The following is a 23,841-nucleotide window of genomic DNA, read 5'->3' as shown; positions in this document are numbered from 1 at the left end:
CAATTGTTCTTGTATCAAATTTTGTAGAGTACCTCTCTGTGATTGTGGCACTCTGTAAGGTTTCTTATTGATCGGAGGATGTTGGCTCGTGTTGATTTTGTGAGTAACTAAAGAAGTACACCCCAAATTCTCTATTCCTCCTAAGCTAAATAGACGCTTGTAGCGTTGGAGAACATTTTTTAATTTATTTTGGTCTTCAGTTGGGAGGTGCTTTAATTTTTCTTCAAGTTTTCCATTGAATTCCTCTGTCCTATTTTGTGTTAGATTTACTCGTTTCCATGCTCCTTTATTTGCTTCACTGTGTGGCTCTTCTATTTTGCAGAGCAGCGTATTCTTGTATATCACTAAATTTTCAGAGGTGATATTTATGATTTTGGTCCAACACATTCCTTTATTCACTTTTGAAAGGCTTCTAGCGACATTGATGCCATGAACTTTTACTAACGCTGGTTCTGTAATTACTGTTTTTCCTTCCATTTGTTCCATTTGATCCTTTTTGTTTTTGCTTAATTTTACTTGAATAAGCATTTCTGAACGGGCAGGCACGTTGATGTTTGTGCGACTATACGCTAAAATGTCAGGTATTTCTTCCTTCAGGATTTGTTTTGGTGGATTAAGGTTTGTTGAACTTGTTTCGTGGGAACATTGAACAATGCCAATGCCACTTCTCCTGCTTCGAGTTACAGGGGATTCTCTTTCATGGAAACTGCATGCTATCTTGTTTCCAATACTCAGAGACTTATTCTCAAGGTCAATCACAGCCTTTTTTCGTTTCAAAACATCGTATCCTAGGATAGCAATATAATCTTCAGGGAGATCTGTTGCTACGAAGTCACATTTTAAATCAAGTAACTCCAGTTGCAAGGTCTCTGTTACAGTGCCGTAAACGTTCATAACAGCACCAGTGATACCTCGTATTTGGATTTCAGTTGGAGTTAGCTTGTTCTGAGCCATTGTCCTATCGATCAGTGATACTTGTGCTCCTGTATCGATTACAATGAGACCGTTCACTCCTCCTATGCACCCTTGTACAATTAATTCACTCACATTTTCTTGTGTCAAAGTGGCAACAGCTTTGAAATTCAACTTCGCCTGTCTGAGTCCCGTGTGGTTCAGATTTAATGATTTCTGAGGTTCCCAGCGGCGTGCCTGGGTCCCTCGTTGTGGTTTAACGTGTTCGAAGCTGATCCACGTCCTCCATGCTGATACCCTCTGCTCCTGAAGGTTCCTCCTCTAGCTGCGCCTCTTCCTAATGCTGTATTTCTCATACCCCAACAATTGTTTGCTGTGTGTCCAGGTTTTCGGCAATTTTCACAATAATAGGTAGTTGTTTCACTTTTACTTCTACAATCCCTCTCTTTGTGACCTTTCTTCTTACATGTATAACATACAATATCTACTCGCCTGGATTGGCATTCTCTGGCTTTATGGCCTGGTTTCCCACAAGTGTAACACGTAGTATCGGTGATCGTTCCAAAAACTCGCCTTGTCTTCTCCTCAAATTCGGATGGTCTTTTCTCTAAGTTGTTTAGAGCTATCGCCGTGGTTACAGCTTCTCTGAATGTTTTAGGGAACTTGATCCTGGTCTGCCGTCCTATTTCACCATTTAATCCTCTTACAAAGGCATCCATGGCTCTTCTATCGGCCTCTTCTCTCAGAATTTGGTTTGCTTCAGCGTTGTTTGTAACTCTTAGAGTTTTATCACTGACCCTTTTTACTCGGTCAGAGAACTGCTCAATAGTTTCTCCTCTGTTTTGTCGTATGCTAGCCAATTGCTCGAAGTAGTAATGATCTGGTAGGCTATCGCCGAATCTTTCCATAAAAGCAGCTTTTATTTCTTCTAAAGTTGTTGAGTTTTTACATTTTTCGTCTGACTTTGCAAACTGTAGAGCACTGCCTGTTAGTTTAAGTTTTAAAACTTGAAGTTTTTGAGCTTCACTCCAATTGCTGAGCTCTCCAATTCCTTCGATGTTGTCAAAGAAGGGGACGACTAGATCTGCTTTCTCTCCATCGTAATGGGCTATACTTGAGACAAGCTCAAATGACGGCTTGCTGTCTGCAAGGGTCATGTCCATCGGGTACGGAGATGTTTCAGTTTTGTTCACCGCGGAGGTAGAAGCGTTGGCTAACGTTTCATCTAGTGTTACTTGAAGCGACCTCACTTTATTCGATATGGCATCAAAGGCGTCTTGGACCTCAACGGTCTTCCCTTCTAGGTGTACAGTGCCCATCGTTAATAATTTAAAAAAATTTGGTTTTCCTCTTTGGAATACAGTAGCTATACAATTCTCTAGGTTATCAGTGATATTCAATAGTTAAACTTAAACGCTCTAAATGAAATCCCTAAAAGACGTTGACAGCAACAATGTGAATAACTAGTTTCCCTATTTTTCAGTAAAATAACTTTTCCCCTTTTTTTTTCAATTTTCGATAATGGATCAATCAAACAATAAAGTTTTTCGATTTCCAAATGATACCAATCACTAATCGGTAGTATTGAGTTATCAATGGATCAATAGTCTAACAATGCCTCGATATACAAGTATATCAATACTGTAATGTGACTCAATACAGCTGCAATAATATTAAATAATCGTATTTGTTATATGATATACTATGTGCTATTACTTATATACTCTAATAGTTAATCACATTAACTGATATCACTTTGTTTTCAGTATAATTCGAAATTTACCCTTTTTATAAGTCAGCAACAAGTTACTTCCAACAATTATTGCTATTATACTCTTTTACACTTATATTAAAATTTCTACGGGTTTCTTTTTGTATACAGATATTAATGAATTATCAATCAAATTGAACAGTAAGCTAATATAGAATCATTGGCATATCCCTATTTCCAAGCAAATGATTTTAATCAACACGTTATTCTGCTTATATTTACGCTGAAAACATGATGGACTGAATGCCCTGGAGGTGACGACCTGACATGGAGGCTTTGGCAAAATAAAATACTAGGATGTTATCCTTTTAATTTCTCTTATTTAAATAATTCTGAATCTGTTTGTCAATAAAGAAGTTTAATGCTTAAAGCCTGGCCTCAATGCTGCATTCACCATTTATTTCCAAAGCATTTTTGAACCATATTATTTAACCAACTATTTACTAATAATACGTAGTCTAATCTTAGGTTTTCGCCAATGATTTAATTTAATTTAATTTAACAAAGTTCCCACTGCTCACCAAATAGTGACAGGGCTGCCATCTCGAAGGCTGTGGATGATCGTGACTGCGTTGACGGAGATGACAACATCTGCGTAGACAGTGGTCGGCAGTTGGTAGTTTCCGGTCTGGATCACTGGATGTCCGGTGACGTATGCCCTCCTTGTTCCTTTCTATGTTCTATGATGACGTATGATGATGGCGTCCAACTTCCGCTTCATAGTGTAATGGCGTTGCACATGGTGTAATAAGCACACAGAACTAATCCAAGTCCATCTTCGTTCATATAAGTTGAATTTACTCGAAATTTAGAAATATAACATTGCAATTAATTTGTAAATGAATTTAGAATAGTAGTTATTTGGATAATGGAGTGTAAACTGAAATGTTCTAATAATTTTCTCAACCACGTGGTACACTTCTTTATTTCTTTTAGAGTTCTTTTAAAGTTTTGAAATCATTTTGAAATAATTTGCTGGTTTAATTATCGTATCCCACCGCTGGTCACCACTGTAAGCCCTCCGATATTAGCCAGAGAGGCTCATGGTTAATAAAAGGGATAGCGTTTTGCTGCCACCACCCTAGCTCGTAGGGAAATTTAGAATAGTGGTTGAGAAGGGTCTTGAAATAATTACTCACGTTTCTCCTTTGTTTGAGTCCAATCTATATTCAAAATGCACTAAAACACTCGTAGGCGCACCCAAACTACTATATGTGTACCGGTGTGTTCGCATCTCACTCCACCAAAATAGACTTACTTCACACACTCTACATTGCCAATCCCTCCGCCTACCTCCGAGCCCTCCACTCGACTGCCGACCCGTGCTGACGAGTGCTGACCCTTGCATTTCCTCAGCACGGCCAGTCACCTCACATCACGCGGTTAAAGGGACTTGGGTTAGTCCAGTTAATTTACACACTGTGTAATTACTAAAATACCATCTAAAAATTACTATATTAAAATAGTAGTGTGCGTGCGCGCTACACTATTAGTGACACAAGAAATAGTTCGTCAACTTCTTTAAATTGAGGCACAGATAAGCGAGCGGACTGCTATCTGTGAAGTGAGAGGATCAAGTATCTCAGGTAGTGTATTTTGTATTTGAACAGTAACAACCAATGTAACTTAGCGCAGACCTGGCGTTGAGCCCAAAACTAACTGAAATATTCCCGGATCTCGTATTGCTCGTCTTTATTTATTATTTTTCTTCCGTTTCATTAACACAATCAAATGTAGGAGGCGATTTCTTATGGCGATTAACGAATATAAATTGTAAGGTTGTTAAGTTTGGTTTAGTTTAAGATTAAGGTTGTGCCATATTATGATCAAGGGTTGCTGTGAGAGGATTTAATAATAGGTTAGATTGGCAGTACAATACCCTCAAATGAACCGACACATATTTTATTTTGACAACATCTCATTAAATTGATTAAAACTTTTAATTAACAATTAATTGCGTCAACCGACATATTAAGCACAAAATTTAGCACCTTAATACTTTGAAGACATATTTAATATTAAATTATTCATTACAATTTATTTTTAATTTAATTCATTATAACATTTACTAATAATTTTACAATAATTATGAGTTCATGGACTAACGTGAGAAACTTTCTTTTAAAGTAGCTAAACATTTACATGAATTTACATTTTCGAAATTGTGAACATTTAAATAGATGTGGAATTGTAAATGATTAATGAACCCTGATATATACTAAGTCCTTAAAATTACTTACATTTTATTCCACTCACACTTATTACGCCTAGATATATTTTTCCGCACACGAACACAAGCACTAGCACTCCCGAACCTCGCTTTTCGAATTCCCGTCCTCGACTTCCTCCTCTCCTCCTTGTTCTTCAGTTTTGATGTTATTCTCCCGCCAGCTCATGCCAAATCTCTCCATCATAATTGGTGAGTACCAATTTTTTCATATCAGCATGGCTGCCCCTTACATCGTCGCACGGTTTTTTTTATATATAAGCATTTCCGTTGCTTAAGCAAGCATTTCCTGTTTGTTCACCATCGGCGTCTGGGCGGATGTGCGTATCTACTTACCTCCGGAGGATGTTTGTCTCGAATTGTAATACAAGACTTCCTTTCCAGCAACTATCTGTACATTGATTCTATGAATTTTATTTTACTAATAATTACGTATGTCTTACACAATGTTGTGCTGATCAATAAACCAATACAACGGAGAGTCGAAGGTTCTTACAGACCGTAAAAGATGATACATCGCACAACCTGAGGGGCTGCCCTTTCATCTCTTGATCCCATGATCATTACAGTTCTTCCAAGTCTCTATGACATTCCTACCAAGTATTATGTTACAGGATTGACAGACGGACGTACAGTGATATGATTTTATAAAAGTACAGTAAACTTAACTAACATTGTTTAATGCTAGTTCACAAACATCTCTATCATCGAGACCTTAACGTTGAGACCCAATCGAGAACAAATATTTCTAATCTACTAATCTCATTAATCTAAATTATATCTCACATTCAGGGTTATGTTAGCAATGCCGAGGATAACAAATATTCTTGTATCGTGTGACCTGCCGCGATACCACAGGAAATGCCGCTGTACGGATGTGACGTATTAGTGCTCTTGGTTCCTGTGCAGTGGCTTTGCTTCGGGTCAGTCTTTCCAGTCTGGACTTCATACAGTACTTTGCTGTGATTGCTAACACCTGATGAATATGATAGGTTTCAATCCTCAAAACGTAGTGTTATAAAAGTTTATAACGATAGTAAATGTTAGAAATCCCACAATCCCTTCACATTATTGTCAGTATTGTTCACCATTAAAATAATAGTTCCGTACAGGCTACTTAGATTTAACAGTATTATGTATCATGAATTGCCGCAGTAAGTACTATGGCACCAATGCACGACTTCCTGCACAAGTGGAAAAGTTTGTTACGAGTTTGAACTGTTAGTGTTTTTGCTTTGTCGCAGTTCCACATTCAAAACAAGGTTGTTAGTTTAATGGGGCATGAAAGGAAACTGACGTCTACGTGCGGCTGGTTGTTGCTTCCTGTATTCTGTTTATAGAGTTCCTTCATGGTTATGGGTCCGATCCTTTTTTTAAATCACACTACTTTTAACCGTTAAGGATATAGTCACTTTGTAATGCGTTTCTCAGATTAATATAATGTAGTAAAAAGTTTATTAAATAAATAGTCCATATTTTTATATTAGTGAATAGTATATATCGTTATGTATAGTTAAGAATACCACAATACAACTTTACAACATGTTCCCTTCTTCATGTTAATAAATAAGTAATGTTGTAAAATACCAAGTTTACTCAATGCGTGTTTAGACCGTTAAAAATGTATTAATATTATATGTGTTAAGGATAAAAATTAAAATATAAGTTACATGTATTTTTTTTAAATTTTACACCAATTGATAGATATCTCCTGTCTTGGAACATTGGAAATATCTAGTATTATTAAGGTCTATGAAATAACATTCAACAGCATTTTTAGAATATAGGGTATTACTTTAAATTTTCACTACTTGGTTACATTTCCAATAAATTACAGACAGATAAGAGTAATTTTAAAAGAAAAAATAATGGTTTTTTTCACTCACGTTAGTTTCGTAATTTCTCTTACTATGGTATTTGTCAGATGTAATAATTTTTATAATATAAACTATAGTGGACTCTTGAGTATATTTTAAGTATGTTTGTACAGTAAATAATCTACTCTGGTAGAAAGAGCAGTGTAAATAAGGGTAACACTAATCTCTGAACAACCGAGTTCATTCTGGCTTCACGAGTCACGGCCCACTGCAGTATTCATGACGATGTGAGTTGCGGGATTTCGTCTCTCGTCTGGTGCAATAAAACTGCCGAGGTTTGTGTTTCTGTGTCTCCGTAACAACTTTCTCTTCTCGTCACTTTGTTTATGATGCAGAGGATTATTTCCACTTAGAAGATTGAATTATATTTGGAGGCTTTACTTAAAATCACTATAGTTTATTAATCATTATTATACTAAATGTAAACTTTTAAACTCAAACCGAGTACTTAATTATTAAAACATGTTTGTTATATTTACTGTGTATAAACATAGCTTTAAAAGAGTAAAGCAACACAAATTCCAGTCAAAAGTCTGGAAGTTTTGATATCCGGATCCGGTAATTACTTGAAGCCTATTGGTCAAGCTGTTATAAGCCTTTCATAAAAACCGTTCCATACTACGAGAACATTGTTTTCAGGCGCTTAATCGTATTTCAGATCTAAACTTCCCCTTGTTTGGAAAGTAAAATTGCGCTTTGAAAATAGCTCACATTCTCTCTCTCTCTCTCTCTCTCTCTCTCCTCTCTCCTCTCTCTCTCTCTCTCTCTCTCTCTCCCCTCTCTCTCTCCCCTCTCTCTCTCCCCTCTCTCTCTCTCCCTCTCTCTCTCCCCTCTCTCTCTCCCCTCTCTCTCTCCCCCCTCTCTCTCCTCTCTCTCTCCTCTCTCTCTCTCTCTCTCTCTCCCTCTCTCTCTCTCTCTCTCTCTCTCTCTCTCTTTCCGCACTACATCTATAAAACAAATTGTAAAAAAACTGAGTATATGAATATGATTTTATTGAAAACGTGCCAGTTAACTTTATCCAGTCAAACAAAAACATATTAGAGTGGAAACTTAATACTAATAATTGGCGGGAAAATTCTATTTCAGCTCATCCTTGCTTTGGAGTAATATACCCAGCTCACCAGCACTTTAGTTATATAAATACTGCTTTGAAATGTAACTGAATAATAATATAAATATATCATATAGCGAGACATCTCAGAGAAGATATCAGAAGTAGACTTTTAATTTAAGATGAAACGTCATTTTTACATAGGCAAGAATGTGCCTACGACGTTTCCTGTCCAACCAAGGAACTTGGTAGTTTTTGTGATAATTGCTTCTCTGTATGATTGTAAAAGGGTTGTTTGGAGATCAAGGTGCTGTGGCATCTCATTTCAGAACGGGTGTGGGCAGTGCTATTCTGAGTGGCGCTGTGTAGCTACACTCGTTAAGCGTGTCACAGTGAATGTCGCTATGCAATTATAGGCGCTATAAACTGCTGTGCCAGATCATTATATTTGGAAAACAAAAAGCAACTAAGGAAAAATTATTATGTCTTCTGAGTATTGAGAAAACACTGTAAGCTACGAAAGTTTGTTCGTAAAGAAATAACAATGATCAAACGAAGTGGCCGACCGCCTGCCGTTACCAATGAACTCGTCGAACAAACCAATCATAACTGTAAGGAAAATGTGAGGTTCACAATCACATTTATCTAATATATGAAACTGTGACTGGGAAAACTTGTATATCATAGGTGTTGTCCCCAAATGGTACCAAGACTTTTGACTGAAAAAACCCAACACAAAGAATGCAACCAGCTCTAAGAAGATGCCAATTTATTTAAAACCACATAGCTCTGGTAGAAGCAGGTTTATTTTTTGAGGTCACATAAATAAGAAAATCATTGAAGTGGGGACACACCTCTTGGAGGCAAAATACACTGCAACTGGTACAGAAAATGTTATCGTACATATAGAATATATGTACCTAAATAAAATAAAATACACGTTATAAAATAGTTTGAATTGCTATTTAATATATATATATATATATATATATATATATATATATATATATATATATATACTTTATAAAAGCTATAACAGTTACGTGTAATTCTTATCTGTAAAAGATACCCCTGGATTCCAGGAAAATAAAATTACGTCCTTTGCAAAGATAAGTAGTTATTTATTAAGCTTATGTAGATTGGAATTTTTGAAGGACCCAATAGAGAATTACGACAGACCAGATATTTATAGATAGTCAACTACACCATAACCCATCTACAAACCTTTGTGCAAATCAGTTTTTATTGAGTTTTAGCCTTTTAAATTATTATTTTGTTTCATTTTTAGATTATAATTTCTGTTTATTACCTCAATTGATAATAATGCAATGTTAAGACAAGATCCTTGTATTTATATGATTAAATCCAAATTGTTTGAGTCACTTTGTATTTAAAAATGGTATGATTGTTTTTTAAAATAATAAATTTAATATAATATCTTCTGATAAATGGGTGTGTCTGGTATGGGAAACTTTCTAAACTTCATATGGTGATTTATAGCCTGATATACTCGTATATATATAAAATATTTTAAAGTTAAATCATATTTTAAATAAATTAATAGCAACTGCAAATTGTTTTTGACTACTATACCGTACATCAAGTAAGTTAAATCATGTTTTAATGCAATAAGTGCTGATAAGGTTAACTTTAATCCTTAGTTATTCCGGTCACGACCCTTATCTGCTAAAATTACAGGTCGGTAATATACGTGGAGTGTTTGCAGATAGCTTCAGGAAAGAGGTAGTTTCTATCACGCCCTGCACAAGTTACACAATAATACGAGGTACGAGTACAATACACCTCGTGGCTAGCTGTGGTTGCATGCTATTTCATGTTACAGATTATTTCATTATCGACATGTCCTGTAAACGAATAGACAGAAAGATATTTTACTTTTTCAAGTACAAAATATAAATTTTGCCATTCTACTGAGATAAGCTTCTAAGACCCTCAGCAAAATACACTGGATGGGCATGCACAATTTTAAACCTATTATTGTGGACAAATGAATTTTCATCCAAAATGAAATGTTTACACGGAAATATTTCTAAAAATATTTTTTCACACGTTTTACATATTTTTTGTACTGGGAAATACATTATAATTCTTTTCATTAAGTTTAGTGTAATAGTAGTCTTGAAATAATAAAATATAACGAGATTCCTTCAACGCAATATTGTGCTAAGATAAGACCTTTTCACTAACGTTTTACATTGAAAATGTTGTTGCAGTTTAAAAATTTAAAGTTACCTTCCGTAACTCCCTTTGAAAAGGGGGAAACATTTTTTACTATTTAAAAAAATACAAAAATAGTACTTTAATAAGTATGGTGAAGATTGTACACCGATGTTTTAATCCGTTCGGAATGTATCTAGGCGTATCCGGACTTATTTTCACCCTGTATAACTATAAAATTTGTTTACATATGTAAAACAATTATTGGAGTTCAATTGTTGAAAATAACTGTAATATTGTTTATTATAATAAATTATTAGTATTTGAGAAAATCTATAACCCATGAGTAATATCAAATTCCCATTGTATAACTGATTATAAATTACTAGAATTCAAATCAATCACCGCTGAATAGTTTGGTTCATAGTAATTTATAATAGAAACAACTGATGGAACTTTGCTCATTATATCAGAGTTTCCACTTGAATATTGAGTTTGATAATAAGTTGTGTGGAAGTGCTAAGCACCTGGTCATTGTGATAATTGATTCTTTTAAACTACTATCAAAAATTAAGTAGGGTGTGCAAGTATATAATACTGCATTCATGTGTGTATACTGCCACCTCTTTTAGGTCGTTAGTTAGTTATTCACCCAACATTTTTATAATGAAATATAATCGGTTAAGGATCAATAATATTGGTAAAATTTGGTTTATGTGAGATTGGTTTCATTTTAAAAGTATGATAAACAGACATCCATAAGTCTCATGGATTTTTCTGTAAAGTCTGTAGGGTTTTAAATATTTAAACAACAAAAATAAAAAATGTATTTAAAATTGTTTTCTAAATAGCCTTATTGGTATCGAAGAAAAAAAATTGTATGCGTATTAATTAGATTTCTAAACAGAGCATGATTCTGTGTTATTTTATTGATTATTTAGTAAGTTATCATACATAATAGTTTATGGAATTGTAAGGAATTTGAAAAGTGTCGCTTTATGTGTTTGAAATATTTTTTTTTAACCCTTAGTTTTCTTACTAGTCATTTTAATTTAAATCAAATATTTATCATTGCACATTATTTGATAGGTGAAACGTGCGAATTGCCGTTGGTAGTATGACTATATATTAATTGGGTTTTCACTTGACGCAGAGGATAGATTTAAATCCTCGAAACGTAGTGTTTTACATTTTGAGACATATAACGATGGCTAATGTCCAAAATCGTACTATACTTTCAAACCGACCTCCGTCAATAACATCTTCAAATAAAACTTTAGACAGAGACTTCAGTTGAGAACTACAAAAATATTTTCTGAACTATTACTGAACTCCAAAAGAGTGAGTATTCCAATAGATATTTATTCACCTATAGTCTATTCAATAAATGTTAAGTGCTATATGTAATAATGCATACGATGAATATTTCTACTGAACTAAGGACTTTGAAGTCAACCTCAGCACCAATCCCAGTTTGCTGAGGTGGCGGTCTAAAGGTGTTTGCATATATTAACCTCCAAACTTGATAACCAAATTGGATTCCCAAGTCCATTAAATCTTACACATTTTGATGTTTCAGAGAATTATTTATCAGACATCCTTCCTTCAATAGAATATTATTTGTATTTAAGGTTATACAATATTATACCAATTTTACATGAAAAAGAAGTTGGGAAGGAAAATATTGAGTGTGATTAAGATGCTTACTTTATTCTAGCTTATATTACACTAATTGTTTATATTTATAGACATGAATATATATATATATATATATATATCATATAATAATTTTATATATATAACATATAATAATTATATATATATATATATCATATAATATAACATATAATAATTATATCATATCAAAAACAGAGTAAACAAATATTTTGGAATTATTTATTTACTAGTGAAATATTATATATACTTGTGTATATTATATTATACATGAACTTTTTGAGAAAAATTAATAAAATTTGGGTGAAACATTATCATATTGAGTAACACAAATGCTAAGCTTCCCTTAAAAATATTGTGTATAAAATTTTGATTATTTACAAGTTTAACCTTATTGGTACCTTAATGTTAATATGGTAAATATAGTAAGTTTTGTTTATTTTTGTATATAATAAAGTTAGGGATAACTTAAAAAAATATTTGTTATATCAGTTGTGTTTCCTGATTGTTACAAAAAATTCATTATATGACTGAATTAGTAAAAATTAACAGGTATTTATTGTGGAAATGTAAAACTAGCTAAAGTGTGTTTATGAATAATCAGTACATTACATAAAATAATAAATACATTCTTAAGTATGATAATGGTAAGTTACTAATTTGAGCACACCAAATAAACAAAAAAAGAATTTAAAGTTAATAGTTTATTATAATTACTAAGTATATCATGCTTAAAAATAACTTAATGTTTTTAACTTTGGTTTTAATAGTCGACAATTTTAAATTCCTAGGCTGAAATGAATTTCTTTCATATTTACAATGAAAATTATTACAAGGAAACAGTTAGTAGAAACTTAACAGCTTTTAGAAACAAAGAGCTATATGAACGACAATTATCACCTTTTAAAAGCAAACCATGTACTCATACATTATTTTTCTGTGTAAGTTTCGCAATTTTTTAAATATGCATTGTTTTCCATTTGCAGAATAAATAGAAATTCATTTTACGTATGGGAATTCAGAGGTTTTTGCTCTAATGCCACCATTTTAGTGAGTTTTTCATAATAATCGGAGAACAAAACTATTAGAAAAAAGTGTTTTCTCTTATGAAGTTAACTTTATAATAAAACCTTATACACAATTGACTTGCCTTGTCATTGTCTATAAATATTTTACTATGACACTTTTGTAAAATTTGGAGAATTTTCAAAATGAAATTTGTAGACAATTTTAGTGGCTACCATGTTGAAACCCTGAAAATGTTGATACATTTTGTGAATTATTCTTGAGATTTTACAATATGTTATTAAAATATCTAAGGCCAATAGAGCTTTATCTGATATTAGAGACTATAATAATTTCACAATGAGTATTAACGAAGGAATTTGATTTAAACTATCTAACTAGAGTTATCTATTATAAATCATTATAAACGTATAAAGTACACGTTCATTTTGAAACAAACGTACATATTTGCAAAATAATATAACTTTGATTTTGTAGTCTGTTGATATAAAACGGACAGTATCTGTCACAGAAGAGTCATGGCCAATGGTTTCTTGTTATTGACTCACCAAATATTTGTGCCTGTTAGAGTACGATAGAATGTCTAGGAAAATATTTGAGTTTACATTCCATCAGCGGTGAGCTCTAGAGAAATATTCTCCACCCATAGAATGCTAAATTTGTTTGGTTGTGCCAATATACACTACTAAAGCGTGGGAATTCCCTAGAATCTGTGAATTGTTTGAAAGTATCATATTTTAATACTAGCCGAAACCCGCTGCTTTGCTCGCTATTCCATATTTGATAACGGTATGTCAAGGCCCATCCTTTTTAACGGCATAATAAAACCCTCCTGACAAAGATTGGTTTGTCAATGGGGGTTATTCCAATCTTTTGATTAATTTCTGATCAGATTAAATTAATTTAAAGAACAATGCTTAAAGGTTTTGAAGACGGAAAATGCATTTAATTTATTAACAAATATCCAATAAGAGTGAATACTTCTGGTCATTGTAATTTCTGGTCAAAGTGTTTTTGTGCATAGTAGCGTTAGCATCGTGGTGTCGAAAAACGTATATAAAGAAAGAGTATTTATAAAAGTCTATGAATACATAAGCGTCTACTTCCAGTCATTATAATATACCTCCAATCTAAGTTATTTTATGCGCTTTTTTTAGCAATGAAATTGTTACCCTGACAATAAAATATATGCATACATGGGTCTAAGAAGTGTTCTTTAGTCAAAAGCGGCTACTGTACTCTACTTCTAGTAGGTTTGCATTGTTACTCCAATTAATACATAATTTAACACCTAATAAATAATAACATTGCCTAACAGGGCGACTACTTCCGATCATTATAATCTACTTCCGGTTTAAGATGTTTTGTTGCGTGGTTAGCGCTAGCATTTAAGTCCCGTTCAAGAAAATACATATATAAAAAAGTCTGAAAAGTCTGCTTTGGTCATAAACGTATACTTTAAGTTAAAATAATCTTCTTTTGTTCTAATTTATTTCAGCTGCTATGTGCAGATTTGTCTGTCAAGGAGGTTGGTCTCAAAAGTCTGGTTTTATCAAAAAGTAACTAACTACAGTCAATAGAATCCACTCCATGTACTGTTATAGAGTTTTCATTTTTCACCGATAAAAAAAATATATATTAAGTTTGTCTAAATAATCTGCTTCATTTACAAAGCAACTACTTCCGGGCTTTATAAACAACTTCGGTTACAGGTATTCGGGTACCAGTAGTCTGTCGAAGATACAACATACATTCGTGTAAAATTTCACTTTCTACGACATTTGAATGTTTAAAAACAAAAATATAATTATTTCTAGAAGTTATAACAATATTTAAACCCATATGGGTGTTTGATCATGAGAATATTTTGTTCTCTAAGTAGTTCATGAATATATCAGATTAATTTATTCTAAGATATCAGAGAGGTAATAAAAGATATAGTTTCTCTAGAGATTGTATTTAACATACTAAAAAGGAATAAAAAAAAAAAAAAAATAAAAACTTTCAAATTGTAATCATTTGATAAAGAATTCAATATTATTTTCTATCTTAAATACGTTTACGGAAGAGAGGTACCTAATTTCACGTTGTACAACGTATAATGTATATTTATATACTTTTAAGTAATGTGTTTCAAACGTTAAGGAAGATTGAATAATTTACTTCATGAAGAAGTTAGTTAAAGACTTTTGGAAAATGTTAACTTGAAACTTGTTTAATAACAAGTTTAAGGTTTCCTGAAACAACTTTACTAATAGAAGACTTAAAGTATTGATCACTTCCTGACCCAAAACATAAAAATAAAAGACTTCGTAAGTAGACCTCCCGCGGATCTGGCGCTAACATGGGCTCTTATGGAGTTATTCTGGACCAATGAGAGAGCAGCAATGGCGGCTAGGCCACGCCCCCTGCACCCCTCCCACAACCACCATCGTCTCTGGATCAATGAGAGGGCAGCAATGGCGGCTAGGCCATGCCCCTGCCCCCACCCACCCCCTCCTACACCCCTGTCACCTTCCTGGTCCCTCCCCTAGCCAATGGGAGATTGTCTCTTATGGGAGGTACATTTCGGTGTTTCCTAACCACAGACTTCCTGTTTTCCGACGACTTATCTCAACCTAGACTTCCTGTTTGTCACACACCTCTGACTTTCTGCACTGCTTAACCACCCGTCCACAGGTTCCGTGTCGACGCCTATTGACACTCACCTTTTTGAGTACCTGAGAGTCTTAAACACCCGCACCCCGCGTATCTGATGGCTCCTACAGGAGTCCGACACTGTCCCTACTGCCTCCCGCACTCCGAGCCTGGCGTAATGCCCATACCCGGATTTTGACCGCCTAACCTTTACCGGCAATGCACGACATATTCCGTCACCCATCTTTTCGAGTACCGGAGTGTATGACAAACCGCACCCACATTTCTAACGGCCCCTGCCCAAAACATTTCGAATGCCTCCAAATACTCTTAACCACATATATTACCCACACTGTTATTTCTAACAATTCACTCCAGGACCTAGCCACCCATCTATACCCCGTCTCTTGCAGACCCATACCTGAACAGTTCCTCACAGGGTTCCAACTTATACCCAAATCGGTACTCTGATCGCCTATCTTTTATCGGAATGATGATCTTTTAACCGTGTACTCGTACCCTGCCGAAACCTACACTTTTCGATTGCCTCCAGTACTCCAACCCGAGCGTATCGCTCATACACGGATTTTGACCAATTTACAGTCCAATGTACCACATAGGCCTGCAATCGCCCGTCTCCTGGACCTACACCTGTATTTCTAATGGTCGTTACAGAAACCTCACACTATCCTATTACCTCTCATACCTCGGCTCTTAACCACGGATATTGCACATACTACGATTTCTAAATCCCCGACCTTTACGCGTGTATACGCCTACAGCCTCCCACCTCTCTCGTGTACCCAAGCGTCTTCGGCCCTCATCTGCACCCTGCTGAGGCCCCACACTTTCCACTCCTAGTCAGGCATAAAGCCTATACCCAGATTTTTACCATTTTACCGACCAATGTAACACATAGGCCTGCAATAGCCCGTCTCCTGGACATGCTAAGACCTACTTTTCTAACGGATCCTGCAGAGGCTTCACACTTTCCTATTGGTCTCCCATACCTCGGCTCTTAACTACGGATATTGCACATACTATGATTTCTAACTCCCTGACCTTTACGTGTGTATACGCCTACAGCCTCCCACCTCTCTCTCTCTCTCTCTCTCTCTCTCTCTCTCTCTCTCTCTCTCTCTCTCTCGTGTACCCAAGCGTCTTCGGCCCTCATCCGCACCCTACCGAGGCCCCACACTTTCCACTCCTAGTCAGGCATTAAAGCCTATACCCAGATTTTTACAATTTTACCGACCAATGTACCACATAGGCCTGCAATAGTCCGTCTCCTGTACATGCTAAGACCTACTTTTCTAACGGATCCTGCAGAGGCTTCACACTTTTCCTATTGTCTCCCATACCTCGCTCTTAACTACGGATATTGCACATACTATGATTTCTAACTCCCCGAGCTTTACGTGTGTATGCGCCTATCTCTCGTGTACCCTAGCGTCTTCAGGCCCTCACCCTCACACTGACGGGACAACAACACTTTCCAAATGCCTCCCGTACTCTTAGCCAGGGTATCACCCATACCCAATTTAGACCACCTACACATTACCGACTAGTATCCACAAAGTCCAACAGGCATCCATATAATATGTCGTACACCACGTCTCTTAGCCCTTACACATACTCCACGACTCCACACTCACTACGCGTAGCGTCACATTCGAAAATTGTCTTCCCACCATTAATACCCTGTACTGGTTCCCACACATATAGTTAACACCTTTACCGTATTAATCTCCATATACGAGTATTTACCGAGCACATTGCACAATCTTAGTTAGCCTTACCTTCGTAGGGTTCAAACTTGCATTTTCGTTCAATTTCTAACATACCGAGGTCCCCATTAAAAAAAAAAACCAGGCCTAACACGGGACTCTCATTTTACTGACAAATATTCATACATTACCTGAAAGTGTAATGCTAATGCTAATATTTACCGAGTACTTTCCCAACAGGATATTCTCATCCCGAGGTCCTAGTCTCAAGCTAACAGCTTATAACACGAGGCGTACCTTCTGAGCGACTACTATTTGCCGATCAATGCCCGTGCATATGTTTCAATACCTGGACACCTAATGTCTACGAAGTACTTCATATACTCTTATCCCACGCAACCCATCACGGGACCCTAATTTCTGTTACCTTTCACTTGGATGTCTATCACTTCATTCCGGGACCCAACTCTCAAGCAGACTTAACCGGTAATTAAAAGAACCGTATTTCATTATTAACAAAGCACCATACATTTATTTCAACTACTGCTTAGACATTTAGTTTCCATATTAATCAAGTATTTTGTTTTCACTTAACCCACGCCTCCCTTTACGGCACTCAAACTTTTTATCCACGTTAAATCCACCATCACTTTCTAACGGCCAGGCTCTCATTTTCATAATATCAAGCGGGCGTAGCTTAATACGGAATACCATCCCATACAATTTAAGCTTTACCGTGTGTAATTATATATGTCGCTTATACTTGGACATCTAAAGACCCATCATACCTCACTCTGGTTTCCTAGCTGTTCCCTTACTTTAATTTATTTATAAAGAGACGCATACAGAGGTATTAGTCCAATCGTCTCGAGACCGCGTTATACTAATGTTTATATTATAATCTATACTAGCACTTTATGAAATCTCGACCACAGTGGACTTACCCATTGCACCGGCTCATGACACTGCTCGTAACGGACAGTTTGCGGTTTGCGGTTACCTGCATCCTCGGACTCTGATAATTCATTTTCTACAACAATATTAAAACTAATAACTATTATAACATCTTCAGTACAGCACGGGATATCTGCCATCCTGAATACAGTCGGAATAATACATAGGTACTGCATTCGGTGTGTAATAAGTTTTAATTTTTTCTCCCCGAGTGTGATGTAAAGAGCTTTAACTTATTTATAGTCTATTTTCAAAAAAAACGTATACCGCTTCGTATACTTTGAATTTAGTTAATCATACAGGATGCGATGATTGAGGTTTGCGGTTACATGTAAAAACCCAGACGAGTAACGGTACAGCTGCAACCGCAATTTTAAGAGACCTCATTGGTCAAAATAAGCGCGTCTCTGATTGGTCTAAAATAGCCGCCAAGCACTCTGATTGGTCGGTGTTCTACACAGGCGGCAGAGATTTCCCTGTCTCGCCAGTCTGGAGGTGGACGTCAAAGAGGTAAGACCTATGTCGCTCTGTTCCTTGATATTGCACAACATTGTGTATACAGAGTCGATATCAAGACAAGAAATTTTATAAAAAGTAAATTAGCTTATAGGAGTTTTATTACATTTTCAGTTTATTAAGTGCTTGTACTTTATTTAGCGATCACAGACATTAAACTCCTTTACACTGTGTGTGTTCTTAAAGTGTTTATACTATTGCTTCTTTAAATCTAATACATTGTTATTGTGTTTTTATGAAAGTGAACAAGTTAATTCGTTGTGTTACTGTGTTTGTATCGTAGTGACAAATCCAACATAGATTTCATTAATTTATTTGTGTGTCGTATTTATAATCAAGTTTTGTGTAATTTATTTCGGTTATTACATCATACCACAGTGCACTGTAAAAAAGTTTACTGCGCATGCGGCGCACCTCCTACACTTACTTAAATGCGTGACGTGGTCTTCTTGTCATTCTTAGACGTGACGTTGAACAGTCAACACCCATTCCAAAAGCTTGTATCAAAGCTGCTTGCTGTATTATTTTAGAGCTAATTACATACAACATGGATCCCGTAAAAGTTTTGCATACCGGTGAAACCTACTGTAGAAGGTTTTAGAACATATGGGTCAGAAACAGTTTTCAAGTTTAACCCAGTACCCAAAGGAGTGTCCGAACTTGATTGGATTAAAAAGGGTTTTGGGAGTATTGTCGAAAAGGCGAAAGCCGTTACTACCGAATATGACTACCTAGGCTTCACTTTAGATTCTCTGAATTTTAGGACCAAAGATTCCGGATATATCGCTTATAGACCTGCAAATCAAGTTCACGGGGATATAATTTGGGATATATTTGGAAAACTTATCCAAAGTAATACGGATTCGATTAAGTCCATGGACACATTTAGAGTTAAGTGCACCCGCACCAATATTCCAGTAGGTAGTGGTGGCCTCAGAAGACCAGGTTTGTACAATAATTTCCAAGAAGAATGTAAAGCACGTAATGGTATCGTAGTCATTAAGAATAGTGATAATCTGTGTCTGCCCCGAGCTATAGTGGTAGCAAAAGCCTATGCCAAAAAAGATCCTCAGTTCAAGGCTATACGTGAAGACAAGGGTAAGCGACAGACTTTTAGAGCCCGAAAACTGATGACCAAAGCAGGGGTCCAAATTTCAGAACAGGGAGCGGGGGACCCCGAACTTTCAAAATTTCAAGACCACCTCAAAAAGTATAATATTACAGTTTATAATTACGATAATAAGGGTCGAGATGTGTATTTTTCAGGTAGTAACGATGATGCTTTGTACAAAATTAACTTGTTGTATCACGAAGGCCATTATAATGTAATAACTAGCCTAACTGCAGCTTTTGCGTGCCATTTTTTCTGCGAAGCATGCCATGTCCCTTACGACCACAAAGCTGAACACAGATGCTCAAATATCTGTCCTGCGTGTCAGACCCTATCTCCACCGTGTAAAGAGGAGCATGGGGGAATTTTGTGCCCTGACTGTAACATGACCATGAAAAATCAGAACTGTTTTGCGGCTCATAAGAGTGAACGTTGTAAGTCCGTAAAAAAATGTTTACAGTGTCAAAGACTTGTGTTTTTGAACAACCGTAAGTCAAAACATGTGTGCGGTGAAGTCTTTTGCAAAATCTGTAACGAATTCATGCCCCCGAACCATCAATGTTACATGCGGGTCGACACAAACAAACCAAAAACCAAAGACTTTCTTTTCATTTTCTTTGATTTAGAGACCCGTCAAGATGAAATTTTAACGGAAGAATCTAGAGTCCATAAAGTTAACCTTTGTGTTTCTCAACAATTTTGTTGGAAATGTATTAATGGTAAATCTTGTGAAATGTGCAAAGACCGAACAAAGATCTTTGATAGTGATCCTGTGAATCAATTTATGAATTACGTAATGGAGGTGAGAAAAAAATTCAAAAACGTATGTGTAATGGCTCATAACGGTCAGGGTTTTGATTTTCAATTTCTGTTAAAGTACGTTCTCGAACAAACAAAATTCACTCCAGAGCTAATTATGCGTGGCACTAAAGTCATTCTTATGGAACTGGATAACGTCAGATTTATCGATTCGCTAAATTATTTCCCCATGGCCCTCTCTGCACTACCCAAAGCCTTTGACCTCCCCCCGGAGAAGAAGAAGGGTTACTTCCCTCATCTTTTCAACACTTTGGCAAACCAAAATTATGTAGGCCCCATACCACCCAAGGAGTACTATTGCCCTGAATCCATGTTTGAAAAGACTTACAAAGATTTTGAAAATTGGCACAACGACCAACTTAACCAAAATGTAGTTTTTGACTTTCAAAAAGAGTTGGTCGAGTACTGTATCTCCGATGTGGAGATACTGGCGCAAGCGTGTATTAAGTTTTAGAAACATGTTTTCTGAAAGAATGTAATGTAGATCCGTTCATGGAAGCCGTCACCATTGCCAGCGCCTGTAATCTGGTGTTTAGACGGAATTTCTTAAAACCCAACACTATTGGCCTGGTTCCTAAAAACGGATACCGTATGGTTGATAACCAATCGCCTATTGCTTTACAATGGCTGAGCTGGGAGGAAGAACAGCGTAGTGTCCGCATTCAGCATGCGGGAAGGGACAGAGAAGTTAAAATCGAGGGATTAAAAGTAGACGGTTTTGACGGAGAACGAATCTATGAATTTCACGGCTGTTATTTCCATGGGTGCCCAAAATGTTTTCCATTTAATAGAGAAGAACCACTCAAAGAGGACCCTTCCGACTCCCTGCACTTAAGGTTCGAGAGAACCAAAGCTAAAATGGCTCGTCTCCGAGCATCCGACTATGAAGTAATTGAAATGTGGGAGTGTAAATTCAATAATTTAAAGAAAGAACAAAAATTGGATTATCTAAATTTTCTCCCTATTCTAAACACACTCCCACTCAATCCCAGAGATGCCTTCTTCGGGGGCAGAACAGGCAATGCAAAATCTTATCACAAGTGCGGGGACGGGGAAACAATTCAGTATGTAGACGTTTGCTCCTTGTACCCGTTTGTCAATAAGTTTTCTCCTTATGTTTTATCCCATCCAAACATATATGTAGGGGACAAGGAGTGTAGAGAAAGAGGCATGGAGGCCGAAGGTCTCATGAAATGTAAAGTATTGCCTCCACTAAATTTGTACCATCCCGTCCTTCCAGCACGCATGAACAATAAATTAATGTTTGTTTTATGCCGTACATGTGGTCTAGAAATGCTAAACACAGACTGTAACCATAACATCGAAGAAAGAGCATTGACAGGGACATGGACAATGCAGGAAATGAGAAAGGCCGTAGAGAAGGGGTATACCATTTTAGAAATGTACGAACTTTGGGATTATAAAATTATTACTTACGAAGACGGTGGTCTTTTTACGGATTTTATTAACAAATTTCTCAAGATTAAACAGGAGGCATCGGGCTACCCCTCTTGGTGCCTCACTGAAGAGGACAAGGCTAAGTACGTTCAAAATTATTATGAACACGAAGGTGTCAGACTTGACCCTTTCAAAATTGAAAAGAACGGAGGTCTTCGCTCCCTTGCTAAATTGATGTTAAATTCTTTCTGGGGTAAATTTGGTCAAAGGGAAAAATCAGACAAAAACATCAATCATAAGAGACCCCTTTGAATACTTTCAGTTGCTGTCCAACCCTGAAATAGATGTAAATACTACTCAAATTATTAACGATACTGTACTAATTGTGAACTGGCAGTATATTGAAGAAGCCGCAGAAGCCCTAAGGACAGTGAATGTTGTGGTTGCAGCATTTACAACGTCACATGCTCGATTAAAACTGTATGAACACTTAGAAAAGTTAGGGAGGCAAGTTCTTTACTATGATACAGACAGTGTCCTTTACGTACACAGGGAGAGTATGCACAAGGTCCCCACAGGGGACTACTTGGGCGAAATGACCGACGAGTTGGCTGACTATGGTCCAGGGTCATACATAGTAGAAATTTGTTTCCGGAGGCCCCAAGACTTACGCCTATCTTGTCTGGTCAACAAATAAAAACGCACTAGTTGAAGTTTGTAAAATAAAAGGCCTTACTCTAAATTTAAAAACTAGCGAAAAATTAAATTTCGAAACATTGAAAGCATTAGTTCTGAGTAATTCATTTGACTCAGTGGACATAGAAGAGAACAGAATAAGACGAACCAAGGACAAAGACATTGTTACAGTCAAAGAAACAAAGTCTTTTAAAATTACAGGGCCCAAAAGGAGACTTGAAGGACCCTACGATACTGTACCGTTTTGGATTTAAGAAACAAAAATTAACACTCTAACATGTTTAAAAAACTACATTTTCACCAATCACAACGTTAAAAATTTCATTACAAATCCTGAGACATACATAGAGAGAGATTAAATGTAATTATAACCCACCACATCCGTTGGTTGTGACCGAACGTTCGTTAAAACCGTTTCCTTCAGATGTGTACTAGTAATTGAATTATGTTTATGAGAGCTGACAACGAGTTAAAAATTTTAAATTATTTTATTATACAGGTATTTCAATTACGTACAAAAGAACTTTTTAAATACTAGATAATTGTACTGTATTATTACAGCCATTACATATAATTTTGCACTCCAGACCCTTCTTTGGGTGGTTGGCCGAAAGTGCAAAATACAAATGTTTTGAGTGTATATCTCCCCCGTCATCTTTACCTTCAAATGTCACATAAGTGTGAATGTTTGATCACCCTCGCGTCAAGGGAGCTTCTGCTTCTAAGGCCGGCGTAAAACCTGTAAGTCCTGGAGCAGTTCGACCTCTTTCACACGGCCGGCTTAAAACCCGTAAGCCCGGGAGAGGTTGACCCTTGGACAGTGTGGAGGGTGAGACTGATTTGAAGGAGTGAATGTGGGAACTCAGTAGGATGCGTGGACTTGGGCATGGAGATGAACAAGTCTATGCTCCGAACGGCTCAGCATGAACGAGGTCTCTAAGGCAGGCCTAAACTCTGTAAGTCCTGGGACCGTGATCGTGTAATATAGTGACCACATTGAATGTGTACTGATGACGGAGCCGATAAACGCTGATTTCCCTCTTCTTAAGCCATCTGATACAGCAAACTGTTAGATACGTCATTACATAGTTATTTGCTCGAATGTTAGCATTTTATATTTGTTTATTGTTTTTAATAACATAAATACCTTCCAGTGTATGGATAAAGTCAATTATCACAAACATTTTACCATACCGATTTTTCTACGTCACTTAAATATGCTCTTATGTGTGATCTCAGGTCCACTTCAATACATACACGCTGACAT

The sequence above is a fragment of the Homalodisca vitripennis genome, unplaced genomic scaffold (genome assembly GCF_021130785.1).
Source record: "Homalodisca vitripennis isolate AUS2020 unplaced genomic scaffold, UT_GWSS_2.1 ScUCBcl_3603;HRSCAF=9222, whole genome shotgun sequence".
NCBI lineage: Eukaryota > Metazoa > Arthropoda > Insecta > Hemiptera > Cicadellidae > Homalodisca > Homalodisca vitripennis.
Note: the sequence above shows the minus strand (reverse complement) of the source record.